The sequence below is a fragment of the Triturus cristatus genome, chromosome 2_2 (genome assembly GCF_964204655.1).
Source record: "Triturus cristatus chromosome 2_2, aTriCri1.1, whole genome shotgun sequence".
In the NCBI taxonomy this organism is placed as follows: domain Eukaryota; kingdom Metazoa; phylum Chordata; class Amphibia; order Caudata; family Salamandridae; genus Triturus; species Triturus cristatus.
In genome coordinates, this window is record NC_140582.1 from 1,233,371,574 (window position 1) to 1,233,392,550 (window position 20,977).

General features: G+C 55.4%; 1 protein-coding gene across 1 annotated transcript in view; it reads left to right on the plus strand.

Moving 5' to 3' along the window:
- Positions 1–379: 379 nt before the first annotated feature.
- Positions 380–20,977, plus strand: part of LOC146863469 (uncharacterized) — a 171,584-nt gene continuing 150,986 nt past the window's right edge. The window contains exon 1 of the mRNA XM_085643376.1: positions 380–406. The gene's annotated coding sequence lies outside the window, so the exon portion shown is untranslated. The remainder of the gene's footprint in view (positions 407–20,977) is intronic.

A 20,977-nucleotide genomic window follows, 5' to 3' on the forward strand; every position in this document is an offset into this window, starting at 1 on the left:
GGGACTCTCCTATAAAGATGTGGAGATAGTGGCCACGGTTGAGAGGCATCAGATGAAGTAATTTGTTGACTATCCTGGTGGAATTAGGATGCATAACGCTTCAACCAAGACTGATAGTAATGCATATAGGGGCATTGATGAAAAGCAAACATATTGCTTAGGTAGGAAGCAGTGTACCAGGCAACAAAGCACACTTGATGAAAGCAGTAGATAAATGTATCAAAAGCAAAGATGAAAGAAAGAACAGAGGTGTTAGGAAGGTTTATCTGGTGATAAGCAAGACTCTTTCATCACCCAGGCAGCCCGGGCGTGTTTGTGTAAGGATGGGCTCAGATATGGCAGTGTATAAATACAGCAACTTCAGACACTCAGGCATCAGCTTTACTTGGAGACACAGAAGGAGTGGGTGAGTAACACTCTGTGTGTGAAAGAAGTCTTAGATAACGGATGGGTGAGTACCGCTCTCTGTAGTGAAAGAAGTCTTTGATAAGGTGTTGGTGAGTACCGCTCTCTCTGTTGTAAAATAAGTCTTTGGTAATGTGTGGGTGAGTACCACTCCCTGTGGCAAAGACGTCTTTGTTAAGGTGTGGGTGAACACCGTTCCCTATGGTAAAAGAAGTCTTTGTTAAGGAGTGGGTGAGTATGCTCCCTGTGGTAAAAGAAGTCTTTGTTAAGGTGTGAGTGAGTACCGCTCTCTGTGGTAAAAGAAGTCTTTGATAAAAGGTGGGTGAGTACTGCTCTCTGTGGTAAAAGAAGTCTTTGTTAAGGTGTGTGTGAGTACCGCTCTCCGTAGCAAAATAAATCTTTGTTAAGGTGTGGGCGAGTACCACTCTCCGTGGTAAAAGAAGTCTTTCTTAAGGTGTGGGTGAGTACCGCTCTCTGGGGTAAAAGACCTGTTTGCTAAGGTGTGTGTGAGTACCACTCTCTGTGGTAAAAGTAGTGTTTGTTAAGGTGTGTGTGAGTACCGCTCTCCGTAGCAAAAGAAATCTTTGTTAAGGTGTGGGCGAGTACCACTCTCCGTGGTAAAAGAAGTCTTTGTTAAGTTGTGGGTGAGTACCGCTCTCTGTGGTAAAAGAAGTGTTTGCTAAGGTGTGTGTAAGTACCACTCTCTGCGGTAAAAGTAGTGTTTGTTAAGGTGTGTGTGAGCACCGCTCTCTGTGGTAAAAGAAGTCTTTCTTAAGGTGTGGGTGAGTACCGCTCTCTGCGGTAAAAGAAATCTTTGTGAAGGTCTGGGCAAGTACCGCTCCATGTGGTAAAAGAAGTCCTCAGCTCGGTGCAATTCGCATGAACTAGAAGATGTTGGGGGGGTTTGGACAGGGCGATTTGGTTGGCAGCGCTGGTGATCGGTGCATTGAAATTCTCTACTGATTGGGCTAGGGTTTGCCGTGATGTTGGGCTGGGTGGTGCTGAGGGTGTCTGTCTATTGTTGCAGGGTTACTGTGGTCCAGTTTGGGTGGGGAGCACTGTCTCAGATGAGGGTGGTGTGGTCCGTCCAGGTGAGTTCTGAAGTGTGGGTGTATTTGATTCTGTCGCTAGACCTGAAGATCATGCATGTGTCCACCTCTGTGCATGAGGTCACTGATGATCTGCTTGAGGCCGATTATTTCTAGTCTCTCCAGCAGGTCAGTGGTGTTGGTGTCAGTGGGGTCGTCTAGGTGAAAGTTGAGGTCCCCCAGGAGGATGTAGTGTTGGTATTAGACGGTAAGGGGGGTTATGAGTTCTGCAATGGTGTGGCTGATGCTGGTTCATGGTCCTGGTAGTCTGTGAGGGATAGTGAGTGAGTGAGTGACTGAGTGAGTGACTGAGTGAGTGACTGAGTGAGTGATGGTGGTTCTGGTGTCTGAGTGGAGCTAGAAATTCATGTGTTCCATGATGGGCGTGTGGTCATCATTGGTGATGGAGCCTGTGATGAATTATTTCTGTACGATGGGGATGCCTCCGATGTGTTTGTTGGTGCAGTCTTGGTGTTTCATTCTGTAGCTGGAGAAGGTTGCGATGGCGATGTTGGGGGCTAAGGAGAGCCCCCAACACGTGGGGGAGAGCCATGTCTTGGTGATGAATGTGACATCTGGGGCGAGGGTGGAGATGGTGTCCCAGATCGTGTTTGCAGAGTGACCTGGCGTTGATCAGGAGGCAGTTGAGTTGAACTGTGGGCGGTCGTCGTCAGTGGTGGGCGTGGTGTAGTTCAGCAAGGTGATGTTTGTGCAGAAGCAGCAGTGGATGCAGCTGGAAGATCCCACTGTGAAGTATGGTGAGATGACGCATGTTAGAATCCAGGGTCTCTGGTTGGCGCAGGTATGCACTTGCGACAAGCAGGGACCCTTTCCTCTAAGTCAGGGCGAAGGTTTACTCTAAGAAAATAACCCTGCTCACCCTCTAGGTAACGTGGCGCGAGCAGTCAGGCTAGATTCCAGAGGGCATTAGGTTAAGCATTCAAGGTGTCCCACACAACAACCACCAACCCACCACACAGAGACACAAGACTCTATTTTGTGTAAAAATAAACTCTTTATATAAAAAGGTTTCTTTCAAGCAGGCTTTTAAAAATACAGTTCTACTTTAAAATGGGGTTCCAGTTACTTGCAATGCTTTGTAGAGAGACCACAGTTCTTAAAATGCACTTTTCCACATAAAATGCGCTTCTTTTGGTGTCTGTGCGCTTCATAGTGCCTTCGGTACGCTTCGTACGAGGTTTTGAACGTGTCGTGCCATTTCTCACGCTTCTCGCGTGAGCACACGTACGCTGAACTGAAGCCGTATGGACCGTACCCTCACACGTCCGGTACGCCTCTTGCCAAACCATACGCTTCCCGCGTGAGCAACGTTCTATTTATTCAATACGGTACGGGCCGTACCTTCACCGGGACGCTTCGCACAGCTGGTACGAACCATACTAAGGCTCACACTTCACGCGTGTGTCGCGTAGCGCGTAGCGCGACGCTAGCACCGTACAAAGCACGGGAAGCTTCGTACAGGGGCGCTTTCAATGCACAGTACCTTTTCTTGGGGGGCAATGTTCGGGGAGGCTTTAGAAGTCCGTCGAGGGGTGTCCCACATCGCGTTGCTGTCCCTCGAGGTCAGTGGATGGCGATGCTTCGTGGGGCACTTCCAGGCTTCCAGGCACACAACAAAGTTCAGAAGCAGGAGGGGCAGCTCGGGGGTGATCTTTCAGCGAGGCGCGCTGTCGGCTTCGTCCAGACAGGCGAACTAGTGCGCCGCCGGTCCTCACAGTGGGCTCTACGGCCAGAGGGTCGCAGAGGCTCGGCGCTTGGGCACAGCAGTCTCTTCCTTACTGTTGGACCTGTCAGCCCTAGGGTGGTCTCCCCTTCTATTTTTGTATCGTGCCTCATTTTTTCCACCCTCATTTTTATGTTGGACTAGGTCTCCGGGCGCCTTTTCATTGCCAGGCAGTGTTAAGGTGCAGGTGCTCCCTTCTCCCAAGATGGCTGCCACCGACCCCTGCTACTGCAGGGTGGTCGTTTTTCATAGTAGCACCCTAGCTGCCAGGAGCTGGCTGGGACCCACAACAATGTTGCGATACCAGCCCGCCTTTTTGTCCCATAGTTAGAGTGGGGAAGCTCCTGGAAGAAGCTGGAACCTTCTAGAAGGGAGGTGGGGTTTTACTTTTGCCGCCTTGGCTAGAGGTCACCTGACCTAGGGCTACTTAAGCGTGGGAGGGAAACTTGTGTGGTGAGTTGGCCATTGGGGTGAAGCAGAGCTGGAAGAATCCACAAGGAGTGTAGGCGGTAGGGCCTAGCCAGGGACTTATGCCTCTGAGAGTGACAGGATTTAGGTACTGCCTCTTAAGTGAGTGAGGTGCCCTGTGAATCCCACTGATCTTGCCCAGTAGTAGGAGGACCCAGAGACTCTCTGCCAGCCTGACTAGGAAGGATCTAGTCGCCCTCTCCATCCCTACCCCTGTAACAGAACCCCTTAAGGGCGCCAGATACATCTGCGCCAAAAGACTGCATCTGTCAACTGAGAACTGAAACCTAACTTAAGAACTGAGACTGCATGACAAGAGCGAGCTGCAAGCCTTGAATGCCAGAGCTGAGACTGCGTGTCCAAGCTGACCTATCAAACTAAATGCTAAGCCGATTGCCAAGTCACCGGGGATCGACCAGGTACTAGCGCTGTGACCCCCGCGCTTCCTGCCCTGGTCTGGGACCCCCGGCAGCGTGCTCCGCTGAGCACTTTACCCCATCCTTAATTTGAGCCCCCCCCCTGCGACGACGAAGCCAGCGCGCTAACCGCTGCGGCCTGGAGGCCTGGAGGAGTGCCCTGCTGTGTCGCGAGGCCCAGGAGAAGCCCGGGGCCCCGTCGCTGCCGTCGCAGCCGAGTGAGGATGTGCGCAAGGTCGGGGCCGAGTTCCCCCAACGTCGTGAGGACGGACGCCTGCTGACGCCGAGACGGAGGTAAGCCCGGAGGCCGAGATCCCCCCTGGTGCGCCCCCTGCTGGTCCTGAAACCGCACCGCACTTGGCCCGGGTCGTCCCCTCCGTGGGAATCCCCTCCCCTGCCTGCGCGACGGAGAGACCCCGCCGAGGGATCCTGTCCGTGTCCCCCCTTCCGTAATACTGAGAGCGGTGCTTTGTGAACTGCACCGGAGCATAGGGACCCGCTCCGCAAGTCCTGTCATTCTCCCCGCTGGAAGCCGCCCAAAGAACTGACTGACATTACCCTCGTGTGGTGCTTCCCGCCACCGACCCTGCTTCCCCAGCCGGAGCGACAAGGAATGCGAGTAGCGCACTGTGTTACCTGTTCTGCTCGAAAGTATTCACATGCCAGTGATCGCGAGTAGCGCCTTGTGTGATATGCTCTACTCGACAGTAATTACATTGCCAGGAAATGCGAGTAGCGCCTTGTGTTATATGCTCTACTCGAAAGTAATTGTGTGCCAGGAAATGCGAGTAGCGCCTTGTGTTATATGCTCTACTCGAAAGTAATTGTGTGCCAGGAAATGCGAGTAGCGCCTTGTGTTATATGCTCTACTCGACAGTAATTACATGCCAAGGGATGCGCGTAGCGCATTGTGTTATATGTTCTGCACGGAGGTAATTCCATACCAGGATCACGAGTAACGTGTTGTATGATATGCTCTGCTCGACTGTAATTACCTGCAAATGGTTGCGCGTAGCGCTTCGTTTCATATGCTTTACTTCACAGGATTAGGGGCCATCGATTACGAGGAGCGCTCAGTTCCACAGGCGCTATGTTAGTGAACCCAATGTGTCCCCGTTGAACAAGTTACTAACCTTCGGTAACGATGTATCTGTAAGAAACATTAGTTAGTTAGATTCCTCACCTTAGAATATCCCCAGGCGTCAGACTGGATCCGGAAGATTTTTCGTCAGCAATACCCCTTGCGCGTCGCTAGGCGTCGTCTGCGGCTCCGCGTCCGTCGTCGGCGTCGTGCGCCGGGATGACGTCGTCGGAGTACTTAGACGCCGCCCTCGCGCGCTGACGTCAGTTCTTGTACATAGCCTTCCGCGCCAGGAACGCAGAGCCATGCAAAGACCGACACTGGTGCCAAAAATAAAATCTAGGGGCCTGAAAGGACAACCTTAACCCTAGATGTCAGTTCGCAGAACGGGGAGGATGGGAGGGTCGGTGAGGAATCTAACTAACTAATGTTTCTTACAGATACATTGTTACCGAAGGTTAGTAACTTGTTCATCTGAAAGAAACACGTTAGTTAGATTCCTCACCTTAGAATAGATACCCAAGCAATACCATCCCCGGTGGTGGGTCTGCGAACCAAGATCACACCAGAAAGTCCTGGAGGACAGAACGGCCAAAGAAGCCATCCCTCCGGACTTGGCTGTCAAGGCAATAATGCCTGGCAAACGTGTGTAGAGAAGCCCACGTCGCCGCCTGACAGATGTCCTGCAAAGGGACTCCCCGTCCCAAGGCAGTAGTAGCCGCCGTGGCCCGAGTAGAATGGGCGCGCAGCCCAACAGGAGGGTCCTTTTTAGCCAAGGAATAGCAGATTTTTATACACACAACGACCCACCGAGAGATGGTACGTTTGTGCACAGCTTTCCCCTTCTTAGCGCCCACGTACCCAACAAAAAGCTGGTCGTCCACCCGGAACTGTTTTGTGCGGTCCAGATAAAAGGAGAGCGCACGTTTTGGGTCCAGACGGTGGAGCCTCTCTTCCTCTTTGGAAGGATGCGGAGGCGGAAAGAAGGTGGGCAAGGTGACAGACTGCCCAAGGTGAAATGGAGTCACCACTTTAGGAAGAAAAGAGGGACGAGGCCGAAGGACAACCTTGTCCGGATGAACAGATAGAAAAGGAGGCTTTGAAGATAAAGCCTGGAGCTCACTCACCCGTCTAGCCGAGGTGATGGCTACCAGAAAAGCAGTCTTTAGAGTTAGAAGACGAAGAGGGCAATTGTGAAGAGGCTCGAAGGGAGCGCACATCAGGAATGTCAAAACCAGATTCAAGTCCCACTGAGGCATTACAAAAGGGACAGGAGGGAACGTGTGTGTAATGCCTTTGAGAAAGCGTGTAACCACAGGGGACTTGAAAAGAGAAGGCTGATCAGGAAGCCGCAAGAAGGCGGAGATGGCAGCAAGATAACCTTTCAGGGTGCCCAGGGCAGAGCCCTGCCGGGCCAGAGAAAGAAGGAAGAGGAGAACCTCAGAAAGAGGGGCGGAAAGGGGATCCACAGCCTTTGCTGTGCACCATGCCACAAATTTGTTCCACCGGCAGGCGTATACCGACTTTGTGGAGGGACGCCTGGCTGCCAGAATGATATCACAGACTTCAGGAGGCAAGTCAAATGGCATCAACTGCCGCCGCTCAATCTCCACGCATGGAGGTGGAGGCTGGACAGGTTCGGGTGGAGGACCGTCCCCTGCTGCTGCGACAGAAGATCCTCCCGAAGGGGCAGACGTATCGGGGGATCGGTCAACAGACTGAGTAGCTCGGGATACCAGTATCTTCGTGCCCAATCCGGAGCCACCAAGATGACTTGGGCCCGGTCGCGCCTGATCTTCTTCAGCACTCTGGGCAGAAGTGGAATAGGCGGAAAGGCGTACAACAGACCGCAACTCCACTCGTGACGAAAAGCGTCGCCGAGCGAGTGCCGCCTTGGAAATTCCAACGCGCAGAACTGCTGACATTGCGCGTTCTCTTCGGTGGCGAATAGATCTAACCAAGGCTCTCCCCACTGCTGAAAGAGGCCTTGCACCACTTCGGAGTTCAGACGCCATTCGTGATCCATCATGCACCGGCGGCTGAGTTCGTCTGCTCTGGCGTTCAGAGAGCCCGCCAGATGTTGAACCACCAGGGTGACGCCCTGGTGTTCCAGCCATGTCCAGAGGCGCAGAGCCTCCTGACAAAGGGTCCACGACCCCACCCCGCCCTGTTTGTTGCAGTACCACATGGCGGTGGTGTTGTCCGTGAACACCTGCACGACACTTCCCCTGACAGAGGGAAGGAAGGCTTTCAGTGCAAGCCGGATCGCTCTCAACTCCAACAGGTTGATGTGGAGACGAGACTCCGCCGGAGACCAGAGGCCTCTGATCTCCGCCTCCCCCATATGGCCACCCCAACCCAAGAGGGACGCATCCGTCACTACGACATGCTCCGGTTGGGGAAGGGAGAGGCTCTTGCCCTTGACCCACTCGCGGTCCGTGAGCCACCACTGCAGCTGCTGTGCAGTGCCCTCCGAGATCAAGACATGGTCGGACAGGTTGCCGTGATGCTGGGCCCACTGAAACTTCAGGTCCCACTGCAGAGCCCGCATGCGCCGCCTGGCGTGATGCACTAGTAGGATGCAGGAGGCCATCAGCCCCAGAAGCCGCAACACTAGCCTGACCGAAACCCGGGATAGAGGCCGAAAGATGGGAATCAGGGCCTGTATATCCCGGACCCGCTGTTCCGGTGGATGGACCCGGAACTGCGCCGAATCGAGAACCGCTCCGATGAAGAGGAGCTTCTGAGAGGGACTCAAGTGTGACTTCGGCACGTTGATGGAAAACCCCAGCAAATGCAGGAGATCCGCCGTAGTCTGGAGGTGGGAGACGACTGCCTGGGGCGAGCCCGCCTTCAACAACCAGTCGTCGAGATAGGGGAAGACTGGGACCCCTGATCTGCGCAGATGAGCTGCGACCACCGCCATCACTTTCGTGAACACCCGAGGGGCACTGGTGAGGCCGAAGGGGAGCACGGTAAACTGAAAGTGCTCTTGGCCCACCGTGAACCGCAGGTAACGCCGGTGGGCCGGCAGGACGGGGATATGGAAATATGCGTCCTGCAAGTCCAACGCTACCATCCAGTCTCCAGGGTCTAGGGCAGCTAAAACCTGAGCCAACGTTAGCATCTTGAACCTTTCCTTTCGGAGGAAGGCATTGACGTTCCGGAGGTCCAAGATAGGGCGCAGGCCCCCCTTGCCCTTCTTGGGAACCAGAAAGTAGTGGGAATAACAACCACGACCTACTTCTGGACTCGGAACGCGCTCGACGGCCCCCTTGGCCAGGAGAGCCGAAACTTCCTCGCGGAGAAGATCCAAATGATCCCCCGAGATACGGTGGTGTTGTGGTGGCATGGCTGGAGGGGTCGTCTCGAAGGGGAGGGAGTAGCCCCTTCGGACGATTTGCAGCACCCACCTGTCCGATGTGATGGACCGCCAGTGGAGCAGGTGATGGCGAACTCTGCCGCCCACTGGCGTGGTATGGGCCTGAAAGCTCGGACTAGGAAGGCTTTGAGGCGGATGCTGCCGGGGTGGATGTGGGCTGACCACGTCGGCCTCCATTTCCGCCACGGCGGAAGCCACGTCCGCGACCGCGCGCAGGTTGGTGCTGCGGCTGGTGGCTCTGCGGACGTGAGGAGGCGCCCCTTCCTTGGCCACGAAAGGGGCGAAAAGCGGAGGTGTGCGCCCGCGGAGCCGAGAGGCCCAAGGACTTGGCCGTAGCCCGGGAGTCCTTAAAGCGGTTCAGCGCACTGTCCGCCTTCTCACCAAACAGGCGAGTGCCATCAAAGGGCATGTCCATGAGGGTGTTCTGGACATCCCCGGAAAAGGACGTGGACCGCATCCAGGCGTGGCGGCGGAGCGCCACCGTGGTGGAAATCGCCCGACCTAGCGAGTCCGTGGTGTCAAGCCCACATCTTATGGCGTGCCGTGCTGCATCCCTCCCATCGGCCAGAGCCTGGGAAAGACGCGTCCGGACCTCCTCCGGACACAGGGGCAGCACGTCCTCCACCGTATCCCACAGAGAATGGGAATAACGGTCCAAGAGACAGGCGGTATTTAAAGACCGCAGGCCCAAACTAAGGGACGAGAACAGTTTCTTGCCAAACTGCTCGAGTCTCTTGGAATCCCGGTCCGGCGGAGCGGTCGGGAAGGAGGATTGGGAAGTAGAGGCCTGGATAACCAGACTCTCGGGGGTGGGGTGTTGGGACAGGAAGCTGGGGTCGCCCGGAGCAGGGCGGTGGCGCCTGGCAACGTTCCTATCCACAGGAGGAACTGTGGAGGGCTTGGACCAGGTGCCCTGCAGAACGTCAGTGAGGGCCTCGTTAAACGGCAGCAGAGGCTCAGTGGAGCTTGCTGAGGTTTGAAGCACCTCAGTGAGGATGTTGGTCCTCACAGCCACGGCAGGCAACTCGAGCCCAAGGGCCTCAGCCGCCTTGCGCAGCACCACAGAAAATGCTGCACCCTCCTCCGAAGCCACGGTCGGAGGAGAAGTGAATCCAGCGTCTGGCGAGGTGTCCAGCCCGCTGGCCTCCCCCAGCTCATCTGCCCAGTCCTGAGAAAGCTGTGACTGAACAGCCAGAGGGTCCTCGAACCCCTCCCAGTCGCCCCCTTCTTCCGATTCCTGATAAACAGGAGGAATGATCGGAACCGGACTGTAGAGATGGTAGGTCTCTAGCGGCGTCGGATGCGGCGTCGGCGGACGCCGTGCCGGCGTCGGGTCCGGATGAGGGCTAAACTGGGGCGTCGGCGTCACAGGCGTCGGCGGCGCCGGTGACGGCGTCGGCGGCGCCGGTGACGGCGTCGGTGGTTCAGGCGTCGGCGCCGGTGGAGGAGTGACAAGGTCAACCGGCGTCGACTGGGGCCCAGGCATGGGCCCCGCGGGGACCTGCGGCGTCGAGACCGGAGTCGTCGACGGCGCCGGGGCCGGAGCCGCCGGCACGCGAGGTCGCCCAGTCGAGCCCGCGGGGCCCGAAGGCGCGCCAGCGGGCGTCGACGGCGGGGCCAGGCTCCTCATGGCCGAGAGGAAGGCACTGATCTCCGCCGGCGCCGCGTCAGCCCCAGGGACCGGAAGGTATGGGGGCGGACGCGGCACCTGCGGCTCCGCCGGAGCCGCGGGGGTGGAACCACTTGGACCCTCGGCCGAGTCGCGCGACCGGCGAGGGGAGTCCGAAGAGCGATGTCGCCTCTTGGACTTCTTTGAGTGTTTGGACTTACCCGACGACTTGGAGCCAGACGAACGATGGTGGCGTCGGCTAGGGCTCCGCGAGCGATCCTTGGACCTCCTCCTGGACCGGGATCACGCACGACGCGGAGCCGAGTGGCGAAGCTCGAGAAGCTTGCGGGACCGCTCCCGCCTAGCCTTCGAAGTCAGGGCCTGGCAGTCGTTGCACGACTCCGCGTCGTGGTCGAGGCCTAAGCAATAGAGGCACCGGCGGTGGTGATCGGTCACCGACATCAGTCGATGACAGTCTTCACAAGCCTTGAACCCAGGCATCCTACCGGCACCAGATGTCGACAGACAGGGATCAAAAATGATCAAAAAGAGTTAGTCAAAAAAGACTAAAAGGGGTAGCTCTCCCGGATCTGCGCTTACTGGCGCGGAAAAAAGAAGAACTGACGTCAGCGCACGAGGGCGGCGTCTAAGTACTCCGACGACGTCATCCCGGCGCACGACGCCGACGACGGACGCGGAGCCGCAGACGACGCCTAGCGACGCGCAAGGGGTATTGCTGACGAAAAATCTTCCGGATCCAGTCTGACGCCTGGGGATATTCTAAGGTGAGGAATCTAACTAACGTGTTTCTTTCAGATCAAGTGTAACGCTTAGTTAGACGGCAGGTTCAGGGAAAGAATTTACGTAAGCGCGCACAGCACTAGAACAAGGTTAGGCACTGCATAAATATCACCCAGAGTGTCGAATGTAATGATATGATGGTATTATAATTCATGTATTACCTTGTTACTTCCTGAACTGCATCTGACCAGCTATACTTGGATAAACTTGAAGTATTTGCATAATTTGAACGGTGTGGCGTCCCTTATTGTGTGTGTCCCTAGTCCATGAGAAGCGTGTGGTGTATGGTTGCTTAACACAAAGCCCTCTGGTTGCCCGACCGGCTCGCGCCACGCTACCGCCTATAGGGCCTGGTGACCCCGGGTTCCTACATTGTTGGCCAGCGGTGGGATCCTTGGGACTTGTGACCATACAGCACCCTTCTGTGAGGCGAAGGGCGCCACAATTAAACGCCTATCCTACATCTTTTTTGTTCCACAGCTCAGAAACCATTGTTGCTGGATCATTAGTTCCACAGTCCAGGTAGAGAGTGCAAGAAGCCTGGTTAGCTATTAACTGTTGCCTACACCCTAGGAATTTTCTCCTTAGAGTCTAGGTCCCCACCTGCCAGAATGGAAGCCCGGCTAGCGGACCTCGAGGGGTACACCGTGAGGCAACTGAGGGAGTTCGCGCAGGAGTTGGGGGTGCCTGGGATGCGGAGGGCCAAAGCGCCGGAACTCCGTACCGCCATTAGGGCATGGGTAGAAGCCCACCCAGAAGGGAGAGGGGATGAGGGACAGGAAGCGCCAGATGCACCCCAGGAGGAGAGCGCCCAAGAAGTCCTAGACATCGTAAACATAGAGGAGTCTGAAAATGTGCCCCCAGGGAGACGTTCTGGGGCCAGTAGTAGGACAGGGTCTAGTAGGAGCGCGTCTCCAAAGGAGTATGAGGACAGAAGGGAAGAGAGGCAACTAAAATGGGAGCTGGCCAAACAGGAGAAAGAAAAGGAACTTGCCAGATTAGAACAGGAAAAGGAATTAGCAAAATTGGAATGGGCAATGGAGGAGAAGAAGCTGGCGCACGAGCTTCAGTTAAAAGAGCTGGAGCTACGCGCCCTCCAATTGAATGCGTCTAACAAAGACAATGGTGGCAGCATACCCAGGGAACCTCAAGAACCAAAAATCTACCTACCCAAAGAAGTCATAGCCAATTATACATTAGGGGATGACATCATGAAGTGGTTGGAGGCATACGAGGTAGCCTTAACGGCCCATGGGGTACCCGAGAGTAACTGGGGAGGTGGTCTCTACCGGTATATACCTCCCACTGTTAGGGACACCCTGTTATATTTGGCCAAGGCGGATCAGGTTAAGTACGCCCCCATGAAAGAGGCCTTGTTAAAGAAGTTTGGCCTGAACCCCGAGAAGTATAGGCAGAAGTTTCGTGGCAGCCATAAGCTGTCCACCCAGACATGGGTAGATTTTTTTGATTACGCGAGGAAGGCACTAGATGGTTGGGTGCGTGGCAGCGAGGTACAGGACTACCAAGGGTTGTACGATCTTTTTTTAAGGGAGCACCTCTTGGATAAGAGCTTTCCGGAGCTGCGCCAACATCTGGTGGACCGCAAGCTGAAGGATCCTCGAGAGCTTGCGGAGGAGGCAGATATTTGGGTGAGCACCCGGGTGTCTCACAAGGGCCCCGGGGGAGATGGCTCGAAAGGTGGACAGGGTTTCCCCCAGAAGAAAGAGGGGGGAGATAAAAAGGTGGAGTTCTCGAAAGGTCCCCAAAATAAGTTTGGGAAGGGAGTAGGAACCCCACCCCCGTCCAATTCCACAAGACCCACTTACCCTGACAGGAGTCAGCAGCCAAGGATTGTGCGGTGCTACGAGTGTGGGGAGATTGGACACTACAGAGGAGATCCCAAGTGTCGCAAGCGACCACCAGCCCCATCGGGCGTGAGTAGTATAGCGCTTGGGGTGGAGCTGCCCTTAGATAGGGAAGGGGAGTGGACAGGCCTGACACTGGTTTCACTCGGGGATAGAGAGGTGGTCCCCGTAGTGTCCCTGCCCCCGAACACTGCTAAATATCAGCAGAGGGTGAGAATTAATGGGGAGGAGGTGGAAGCTCTGAGGGACACAGGGGCCAGCATGACCACTGTCGTGCGGCGGCTGGTGTCCCCAGACCAAGTAGTCCCCGAGGAGTTCCATCCGGCCGTATTGGCTGACGGCAGTTTGAGTCACTATCCAGTGGCTCGTGTTCCATTCGAGTGGGGAGGAGTCAAAGGCCTACTGCGAGTTGCTGTGAGCCCTGCCTTGCCTGTGGGGTGTTTGCTAGGGAACGACCTGGAGCACACCAAATGGAAGGACGTCGAGTTTCACGCTCACACTGAGATGCTGGGATTACCAGGGTGGACTTGCGTGAGCACGCAGTCCATGGCTGCCCGGCATGGAACTCACCCGGAGTTAGAGCCTGGAATCATGGCCCAACCCAAACCCAAACGTGGGAAGAAGAAGGAGGTAGAGGACATGCCCCGTGAGTCGGATGGGGAGGCCGCAGAGGTGCCCCCGGAGTCCGCGGAGGTAGATGTCGTTCCTGTGGAGGACTTGCCGACCCTTGCTGACTGGCAAGTGGAAGGAGGGCCTACCCGGGAAGAATTTTGTCAAGCACAAAGGACGTGCCCCACTCTTGAGGGTATGCGGCGGCAGGCCGACGCTCAAGTGGCTAGTCAGGAACTGGGAGGTTATCATGTGTATTGGGAGGATGGTCTCCTATACAGTGAGCCCAGGGTGCCGGTACATGGATCTTCGAGGGCCATAGTGGTCCCCCAGTGTTACCGGGCCTTCCTGCTGGAGTTAGCGCACGAGATCCCCTTAGCTGGACACCTGGGCCAGGACAAAACCTTTGCACGGTTAGTCCCCCATTTTTATTGGCCCAGGATGAGGATTGCCTCAGACGCCTTTTGCAAGACCTGCAAGTCTTGTCAGGCTAGTGGCAAGACTGGGACAAAGTTGAAAGTCCCGTTGGAACCGCTCCCCGTGGTCGGGACCCCTTTTGAGAGGGTCGGTATCGATATTGTTGGGCCATTGGACCCTCCGACCGCAGCGGGACACCGGTTCATCTTGGTTTTGGTGGACCACGCCACAAGGTACCCAGAGGCTATTCCTCTGAGGACCATCACTGCACCGGTGGTGGCGCGGGCACTGTTGGGAATTTTTACCCGAGTGGGATTCCCGAAGGTCGTGGTGTCGGACAGGGGCACCAATTTCATGTCGGCCTACATGCAGGCCATGTGGAAGGAGTGTGGAGTGACCTACCGGTTCTCCACCCCTTACCACCCCCAGACTAACGGACTTGTAGAGCGCTTCAATAAGACATTGAAGGGGATGATCCGAAGCATTCCCGAAGGCTTGAGGCGTAAATGGGACGTCCTCCTCCCCTGCTTGTTATTCTCCTATCGGGAGGTACCGCAGAAGGGAGTCGGGTTCAGCCCGTTTGAATTGCTCTATGGCCATCCCGTTAGGGGTCCCCTCAGTTTAGTGAAAGAGGGGTGGGAGAAGACTTCACAGAAGCTTCCCCGTGACATTGTCAGCTACATGCTGGCGTTCCTCAGCCAGATGGCCAAGCTGTGGAAGGCAGCCACAGAGAACCTGGAGGCTAGCCAGACCGTAATGAAGGAGTGGTATGACCGCAACGCTCGGACGGTCGAGTTGGACGTTGGACAAAAGGTGTGGGTTATGGAACCTGGAGAGCTTTGTGCCCTCCAGGACCGGTGGACTGGCCCGTTCGACATTGTGGAGCGGCGAGGCCAGACCACATACGTTGTGGATGTAAAAACCCCCCGTCAACCCCTCAGGGTGCTCCACGTCAACCGCCTGAAGCCGCACCATGAGCGATCGGAGCTTGCTCTCCTTATGGTGACGGATGGGAGCGAAGAGGAAGAGAGTGAAGCTCTTCCTGACCTTCTTGCGGTACAAGAGAAGGATGGTTCGGTGGAAGGTGTAGTCCTCTCCCCATCCTTGACCCCAGAGCAGCAGAGGGACTGTCGCCATGTCCTGGGACAGTTCGCCTCGTTGTTCTCCCTCACGCCTGGAATCACTCATTGGTGTACCCATGATGTGGACACAGGGGATAGCCCCCCGGTGAAGAACAAGTCTTACCGGCTTTCTGACCGAGTGAAGGATAGCATCCAGCGTGAGGTGGCAAAGATGCTGGAGCTGGGGGTGATAGAACCTTCCAGCAGCCCGTGGGCTAGTCCAGTGGTGTTGGTGCCGAAAGCGGCCCCACCGGGTACGACGCCAGAACTTCGGTTCTGTGTGGACTACCGGGGGTTGAACTCTGTCACGAAGACAGATGCTCACCCCATCCCACGTGCAGATGAGCTGGTGGACCGGCTGGGAGCAGCCCGGTACCTCAGCACCATTGACCTGACATCCGGATATTGGCAGATTGCCATGGCCGACGGAGCACGGGAGAAGACAGCGTTCTCCACCCCAGAGGGCCACTACCAATTTCGAGTGATGCCCTTTGGGCTCAAAAATGCTCCGGCCACATTCCAGCGGTTAGTGAATCAGGTACTATCTGGCCTGGAGTCCTTCTCAGCAGCCTACTTGGATGACATAGCTGTCTTCAGTAGCAGCTGGGAGGACCATCTGCAACACCTCCAGGAGGTATTGCAGGCGCTGCAACGCGCTGGCTTAACTATTAAAGCCAGCAAGTGCCAGATTGGACAGGGATCTGTCGTGTACCTGGGACACCTGGTGGGCGGAGGTAAGGTGCAACCCCTCCAGGCCAAAATTGAAACCATCTTGGCTTGGGAGCCCCCCAAGACCCAAACAGAGGTCCGAGCTTTCCTCGGCCTCACTGGGTATTACCGCCGGTTCGTCAAGGGATATGGTACCATCGTGACCCCCTTGACGGAGTTGACCTCAAAGAAACAACCTCGCAAGGTCATATGGACAGCTGCATGCCAAGAAGCCTTTGATACGCTGAAAAATGCGATGTGTACAGCTCCAGTACTAGCAACACCCGATTTCAGCAAGGAATTTATTGTACAGACCGACGCCTCAGAGCACGGCATAGGTGCGGTGCTCTCGCAACTCAACACCGAGGGCCAAGACCAACCTGTGGCCTTCATATCTCGAAGACTCCTCCCTCGGGAACGGCGATGGAGCACCATTGAGAGAGAAGCCCTCGCGGTGGTATGGGCTCTGAAGAAGTTGAGGCCATACCTCTTTGGCACTCACTTCCTTATCCAGACCGACCAAGGCCCCCTTCGCTGGCTCATGCAGATGAGAGGCGAAAACCCCAAGTTGTTGAGGTGGTCCATTTCCCTACAGGGGATGGACTTTCGGGTGGAACATCGGCCCGGAGTTGACCACGCCAATGCTGACGGTCTCTCCAGGTTTTTCCGCCTTAGTGAAGAGAACTCCCTAGAGGTTGGGTATCTCTCCCCTCTTTCGGCTGGGGGGGACGCATGTTGGACCTGTCAGCCCTAGGGTGGTCTCCCCTTCTATTTTTGTATCGTGCCTCATTTTTTCCACCCTCATTTTTATGTTGGACTAGGTCTCCGGGCGCCTTTTCATTGCCAGGCAGTGTTAAGGTGCAGGTGCTCCCTTCTCCCAAGATGGCTGCCACCGACCCCTGCTACTGCAGGGTGGTCGTTTTTCATAGTAGCACCCTAGCTGCCAGGAGCTGGCTGGGACCCACAACAATGTTGCGATACCAGCCCGCCTTTTTGTCCCATAGTTAGAGTGGGGAAGCTCCTGGAAGAAGCTGGAACCTTCTAGAAGGGAGGTGGGGTTTTACTTTTGCCGCCTTGGCTAGAGGTCACCTGACCTAGGGCTACTTAAGCGTGGGAGGGAAACTTGTGTGGTGAGTTGGCCATTGGGGTGAAGCAGAGCTGGAAGAATCCACCAGGAGTGTAGGCGGTAGGGCCTAGCCAGGGACTTATGCCTCTGAGAGTGACAGGATTTAGGTACTGCCTCTTAAGTGAGTGAGGTGCCCTGTGAATCCCACTGATCTTGCCCAGTAGTAGGAGGACCCAGAGACTCTCTGCCAACCTGACTAGGAAGGATCTAGTCGCCCTCTCCATCCCTACCCCTGTAACAGAACCCCTTAAGGGCGCCAGATACATCTGCGCCAAAAGACTGCATCTGTCAACTGAGAACTGAAACCTAACTTAAGAACTGAGACTGCATGACAAGAGCGAGCTGCAAGCCTTGAATGCCAGAGCTGAGACTGCGTGTCCAAGCTGACCTATCAAACTAAATGCTAAGCCGATTGCCAAGTCACCGGGGATCGACCAGGTACTAGCGCTGTGACCCCCGCGCTTCCTGCCCTGGTCTGGGACCCCCGGCAGCATGCTCCGCTGAGCACTTTACCCCATCCTTAATTTGAGCCCCCCCCCTGCGACGACGAAGCCAGCGCGCTCACCGCTGCGGCCTGGAGGCCTGGAGGAGTGCCCTGCTGTGTCGCGAGGCCCAGGAGAAGCCCGGGGCCCCGTCGCTGCCGTCGCAGCCGAGTGAGGAGGTGCGCAAGGTCGGGGCCGAGTTCCCCCAACGTCGTGAGGACGGACGCCTGCTGACGCCGAGACGGAGGTAAGCCCGGAGGCCGAGATCCCCCCTGGTGCGCCCCCTGCTGGTCCTGAAACCGCACCGCACTTGGCCCGGGTCGTCCCCTCCGTGGGAATCCCCTCCCCTGCCTGCGCGACGGAGAGACCCCGCCGAGGGATCCTGTCCGTGTCCCCCCTTCCGTAATACTGAGAGCGGTGCTTTGTGAACTGCACCGGAGCATAGGGACCCGCTCCGCAAGTCCTGTCATTCTCCCCGCTGGAAGCCGCCCAAAGAACTGACTGACATTACCCTCGTGTGGCGCTTCCCGCCACCGACCCTGCTTCCCCAGCCGGAGCGACAAGGAATGCGAGTAGCGCACTGTGTTACCTGTTCTGCTCGAAAGTATTCACATGCCAGTGATCGCGAGTAGCGCCTTGTGTGATATGCTCTACTCGACAGTAATTACATTGCCAGGAAATGCGAGTAGCGCCTTGTGTTATATGCTCTACTCGAAAGTAATTGTGTGCCAGGAAATGCGAGTAGCGCTTTGTGTTATATGCTCTACTCGAAAGTAATTGTGTGCCAGGAAATGCGAGTAGCGCCTTGTGTTATATGCTCTACTCAACAGTAATTACATGCCAAGGGATGCGCGTAGCGCATTGTGTTATATGTTCTGCACGGAGGTAATTCCATACCAGGATCACGAGTAACGTGTTGTATGATATGCTCTGCTCGACTGTAATTACATGCAAATGGTTGCGCATAGCGCTTCGTTTCATATGCTTTACTTCACAGGATTAGGGGCCATCGATTACGAGGAGCGCTCAGTTCCACAGGCGCTATGTTAGTGAACCCAATGTGTCCCCGTTCAAGTGTAACGCTTAGTTAGACGGAAGGTTCAGGGAAAGAATTTACGTAAGCGCGCACAGCGCTAGAACAAGGTTAGGCACTGCATAAATATCACCCAGAGTGTCGAATGTAATGATATGATGGTATTATAATTCATGTATTACCTTGTTACTTCCTGAACTGCATCTGACCAGCTATACTTGGATAAACTTGAAGTATTTGCATAATTTGAACGGTGTGGCGTCCCTTATTGTGTGTGTCCCTAGTCCATGAGAAGCGTGTGGTGTATGGTTGCTTAACACAAAGCCCTCTGGTTGCCCGACCGGCTCGCGCCACGCTACCGCCTATAGGGCCTGGTGACCCCGGGTTCCTACACTTACGTTGCGAGCTCCGGCTTGAGGGGGCAGTTGTTTACTTTGCTAAGGCCAGACGGGGCAGGCCTTTACGGTGCTCACAGCAGCACAATCGATTCAGGAGTCGCGTTGCTCAGCGAGATGGGTCACACAGGTTCTCTGGGGTCAGCGTTGCAGATCTACCCACAGCAGCTTCCCCTTCTTCCAGGGGAGGGTAGCGCCCACTGTTCCTGGGGCGCAGTTCAGGGGGCAAGTTCACCAGCAAGCCCTTGGAGATTGTTTAAAAGCACAAGTTGAATAAAAGTCTTTTCTTCATTCTTTTCTTCCTCTCCTTCCAGCAGCAAGGCACCCACCACAGGCCAGTCTCTCAGGCTTAGAGACAGTACTCCTCCATGCAGCTTTTCCAGGTCCTTCTCTTCAGGCAGAGTTTCTTCTTGGCGCAAACAGGATCTGATTTCTTAGGAGCAGGGCTCCTTCTTTTATAGCAAGTTTCTTTTGTTCTTTGTCGCCAGGGGGCCTGGGCTTGGCTCAGTCCGGTTTTGGAGCACTCTGTTGTGGTGACTCTGCTCTTTCCTTTCAGCAGCAGGGCAGAGACATCAGCCGCTCCACAGGGGGCGGAGCCGGCTTTGTGGTGGCGGAGCACAGGTCTATTCAGAGTCAAGGTGTACTCCTCCCACCCATCCTGGTGTAATCTCTCTACCCACCACCTGGCAGCCAGCCTGTCTCCTGGAATTCCCCAGCCCTGCTCCCCACTGTAACTAGGCAGAACTCACACACACACAGCAGAGGCGGACTGAAATGGCCAGGTCAGTAAATACTAACTTATTAAAAGTAGTATTTACAAACGCAGGATATTAAAATAAACTTTACTAAAATAAGTATTTTATTATTCTGAGTTCAGGCATACTAAACTTGACTTTCTACCATGCTCTATGAGTCCACTGGGATTACAGCGTGTAGTAATTCCAGCAGCTCATTCTGGCCTATGGAGAGCAGGTAGCCTTTCAATAGTGAAAAACGAAAATGGCTGTAATTCACTATTAAGACATGCCACACACATCAGGGCATGTCCTACCTTATGCCTACAATGCACCCTGCCCTTGGGCATACCAGAGGGGTGACTAATATGTAGTTAAGGGAAGGTTTAGGGACTGGCAAGTGGGTGCACTTGCGCAGTCAGCGCGACAGTACCAGACTGCACACAGGCTCTGCAGTGGCAGACCTTAGACACATTTTACTAGGCCGCTTCTGTCGGTGGCACAACCAGTGCTGCAAGCCCACCAGCAGCATTTGTATTTACAAGCCCTGGCACTCCTGGTGCACTTTACTAGGGGCTGACAGTAAACCAAATAAGCCAAACATGGACACCAATCAATGTATACACTTTTCAAAAGGGAGCACTTGCACTGTGGCACTGATTGGCAGTGGCACAGTGCCCTGAGCAGCTAAGAGCAACAAAACACAAGAGGCACATCAGCAAAAAGTGGAAGGGAAACTCACGCCAAGGTGCCAGGTCTAACAACGCAGCAGTTGTTGTTGTGTGAAAGGTCCAGGGTCCGGAGCTCTGCGGCTGTACGAGATTGGAGGACCGGAGTTTGTGGCACTGGGCACGGTCCTGGTGCAGACGGGCACAGATGGTTTCACCTATGGATTGCCTTCCAAGTTTCAGGATATATCTAAGTAAGGCTCATTGATTATTGCCCATTGGCTGCCAGGCATTAACTGCTGTTAATACACCTTTCCCTCATATGCCCCAGCTAATCAATCAATCAATCAATCACAGCATTTATATAGCGCACTACTCACCCGGAGGGTCTCAAGGCGCTAGGGGAGGGGGGGTCCGCTACTGCTCGAACAGCCAGGTCTTGAGCTGCTTCCTTAAGGCAAGGTGGTCCTGGGTCAGGCGGAGGTGGGTCGGGAGGGAGTTCCAAGTCTTGGCGGCCAGGTAGGAGAAGGACCTTCCTCCTGTGGTGGCTCTTCGGATCCGGGGGACGGCGGCGAGGGCGTGGCCGGTTGATCGAAGTTGGCGTGTGGGAGCGTAGAAGTTGAGGCGGCTGTTGAGGTATCCTGGGCCTTGGTTGTGTAGGGCCTTGTGTGCATGGGTGAGGAGACGGAAGGTGATTCTCTTGTTGACCGGGAGCCAGTGCAGATCTCTCAGGTGTCCGGAGATGTGGCTGCGACGGGGGATGTCCAGGATGAGTCGTGCTGAGGCGTTCTGGATTCGCTGGAGTCTCTTCTGGAGTTTGGCGGT